Source organism: Antechinus flavipes, chromosome 2, assembly GCF_016432865.1.
Source record: "Antechinus flavipes isolate AdamAnt ecotype Samford, QLD, Australia chromosome 2, AdamAnt_v2, whole genome shotgun sequence".
NCBI lineage: Eukaryota > Metazoa > Chordata > Mammalia > Dasyuromorphia > Dasyuridae > Antechinus > Antechinus flavipes.
Genome location: NC_067399.1, coordinates 103,190,945 through 103,194,985, shown reverse-complemented (window position 1 = coordinate 103,194,985; position 4,041 = coordinate 103,190,945).

Here is a 4,041-nt window from a genome sequence, read left to right as displayed (position 1 = left end):
AGGCTATGGATATATATATATTCATATATATGTATGTGTATATATACATATATAATCTATACAGAAAGAATATGCATACAAGCACAAATATTATATATTTATATATACATAGGCGTATATATACATTCAAAAGCATTCAATGCATTTTCACCTTTATATTCATTTAAAAAAACTGAAATGTAAAGCAATATCAGAAAGTTTTTCTTCTTTTTTTCACAAGCATATGATCAAAGCTATATTGCTTCCAAACTGAAGATGAAAGGGGCAAGGGGAAGAGACCTGCATTGTAGCAAATTAAGCAAATTATAAGTAATTACTCATTAGGACTTTTTCTTCATGAAAACTTAATACTGAAAATTCATAGAAAACCTGAGCTTTTCCAGTGTACTGTTAATACTTACTTGACAATTCCCTGCCTCCAAAGGAAAGCAAGTTAAAACATAATACAAGTATTAAAGCCTTCTTTCCGGTTATCCATAAAACTTCAAACACTGGGCACTAAGAATTATTCAGTGGTACTAAATCTTTCCAGATTTAGACTCCACCAGAGATGTGGTCTTGTAAAAAGCTAATCTTGGTGGGTAATAGTAGAGTAAGGGACAATTCACTCAACTTAAATCAATGAACTTTTTATAGTTAGTTGGTTGTTTTAAATGCTACACAGGGCAAGAGGGAATAGAACAATATGCTCACTTATAGTATATAAATGGCAAAAGTGCACAAAAGGGGCAAGAATTATGATGAAGGATGATGAATGGAAGAATGAAAGAAAGAAGGAAATAAGGAAAGAAAAAAAGAAAGAAGGAAGGAAGAAAGAGAAAAAGGAAGGAATACAGGAAGAAAGGAAAGAGGGAACGGTAGAGGAAGGAAGAAAGGAAGGAAAGAGAAAAGAAAGGGAGGAAGAAAGGAAAGGAGGGAGGGAGAAAAGAAGGCAAAAAGAAGGAAGAAAGGAGGACTTTACAGGGGAAATAGTGAATCTCTGAGAGGGGAAGGAAGAAAAGGATGTGAAAAAAGAATTATTTCATCAAATATTCAGAATAAGAAGATAAAGAAAGATCTTAGCAAGAGAAAAAATAAACTCTGGGAAGATTAGAAGAAAACTGAAAAAGGTATGTAAATAATAGAAAATACAAGAAGAAGTAGGCAAAACTTAGGTACAGACCATTTAGGGACTAATTCTATATTTTGTCCTATGCTTTATGTATTGTTGTATTTCATCAATGTAATTCATCATTCTGGCTCAGGATAGGGGAATGCAGCCTATACAAATAAGTGAGTAGCACTCTTAAGAGCCCCAGGGTAGGAAAGGCAATGTACCTATGGTTTCTATAGCCCCCACACAGACCATGAAGAACTGGATGGCATAATCAATACTAGAGCAAAGGCATGTGCATAGTTGAGGTGCTATTGATGCCCAACAATGCTATTGCTAACCATAAAACTTGCATTCCCATCAAAATGGATGCAGCTTTCACTGTCCTAGCATCTAGGTCATTTAGTGCTACTGCCTCATTTTACAGAAGAGGAAATAATGTGCTCTTTGATACACATATAATAGACAGAAGTGCCAGAATTTGAACCCACAATTTTTGACTCTAGATGTAATACTCATTCTTCCCAAGAATTTGTAGGAAGTTTTCCCTAACACCAAAGTAAACCTGCCCCTCTGTACTTCTACCCATTTCTCTTAGTTCTACCTTGTAGAGTCAAGGAGAATGTGTGTGTGTATGTGTGTGTACACAAACGTGTGTATATAAATTTCCTTTACTATAATACTTGAAAATACTTGAAAAAGAGAGCTGTTATGTCTCCTTAACCTTTGGCCCCCTATTTTCCAATCCAGAATAAGCATCTTGAATTACTTAACCAAGTTGTTTGTTTTTTTTTCTGAAGTTTTCTGGTCTTGGATTCAGGAAAGTATTGGTCAAATCTCACTTCTCACACTTGGTAACTGTGAAGAGTCAATATACTACTCTGAGCCTTGGTTTGCTCATATGTAAAATAAAGATAATAATATTTGTAGTTTAAGGAGCTAAGTGGTATGGTGGATAAAGTGCTGAGTTTGAAGTCAGGAAGATGCTTCTTCAAGAGTTTAAATATAGAGTCAGACATTTACTAGCTGTGTGACCCTTGTGTATGCTTACCAAACATACAAGCATATACAAGCATGTATGTCTATATTTATGTTCCAAGATGGTCTCAGAGAGGTCCATATCCAAATAGAGGTCCAAATTTCAATTTTTTAGGTATGTTCTATTTACTTAACTAATGGGAATTAGTTTCTTTTAGAACTTTCCCCATTTTCTCTGGGGTTATAAGTTTCCTCCAAGGCTGCCTCAGTTTTTCCCTCACACCAAAAATTATAAAAAATGATGGTAAGATTAAGGTAAGATAAAGACGGAATTCTGCTGGATAAACCTATCACTTGGATATGGCACTAACAAAAGGCACTTGAACTAAAATGATGATAATTTTTTTTTATTTTTAGTGATTTGCAATCAAAATGAGCATTGAAAGATCCAAGTGAAAAATAATGAGATAAAAGTTTTTATATCCAGGTAATCGTTATCAAACATTTGTTAAACATTTATGAGGCATTGGGCTAAGCTCTGGGAAGATTAAGAAAAGCAAAAAATAGTCCCTGGCTTCAAAGAGCTTGCAATATTATGGAAACAACATATGTATAAATAGATATATTCCAAGTCTTGAGAGAAGGTGAAGAAAGGAAATAAGTATTAATTAAGCACCTTCTATGTCAGTGCTTTACAAATATTATCTCATTTGATCCTCACAACAACTATATAAGAATTTGTTATTATTATCTCCTTTTTACATATAGGGAAACTAAGGCAGATAGAAGGTTAAAGTCACACAGGTAAAAAATATCTGAGACTGGGTCTTCCTGACTACAGGCTGAGCATTGTACTACATAGCTGCTGGTAATTCTTAAGTGGTCAAAGAAAGATGTTCTTTAAATATTATTGTATTGATGTTAAAAAAAGGTCAGGGATACAGATATAGTACTGACACCTAAATCAGATAGGGTCAAAACAGACAAACAAAATTATAGACCAATATCCTTAATGAATATTGATGCAAAAATCTTAAAGAAAATATTAGCAAAAAAGTCAGGGAAACCCTCCATCATGAACACTAACATCACTTTAAGCAAAAGAGCTTTTAAATATATCAGCTTTAAATATCCCTTTAAATTTACTTTGGGAATGCCTTCTTAGTTATCAGATAAGTAGTCTATAATATTGATAAAAAGAAGAAAGTAGTCTGAGATTAGAAGCAACTCTGTTGGTCCTCAATTAGAAGAAATATAAATCAACAAATCAAATTTGAAGTATACTCCTATGAATAAAAATGTGTCTTCTTTCAAATGAAAAATGTTTACTATCCATTTGAGATATTTTTTCTTACGACTAAGATGAAGATTGACTGGATCCATCAATTAAATTCATCCTACCTCACACAAAGCAGCTGACTAGATGTTATGGTCTGATACTTTTATCATATGAAAACATGTGTCTAGTTAATTAATCATAACAAGACCAAGTATGGGAATGGACTATATCAATTTAGATATTCTCCAGAGAGCCACTGGATGAACTGGAATAATGTTGCATAAAAATATTTCAGAATGGTTGAAAAAAATTTGGTCATTTCTCATATATGCTATAAAATAGCAGACAAGTTTGCAATCTAGAGATGAGAGAGTCTGGCAGCTTAGTGTGACTGACCTTCCAGACAAGTAAGTTATTAAGAAGAAAAGAGGGGAAGAAAAGAGACCTGATTTTGGCCTTGGTCTTGATTTCCTATTCTCACATTTATATTCTTGACCAGAAGAGAAGTTTGTGAACTTCAAAGGGTATGGGAGAATTGCGTCTTCCCATTGTTGGTGGCAGTGTCTATCTCAGGAGCTGAGGATGTATTGGATACAAGGAAAAAAGCAGATTCAAAGCTCTACAAGGAATGCATGAGAAATGTTAAACTATACTTAATGGTAATATCTTGAGGATTCTTTCAAAAGAATTT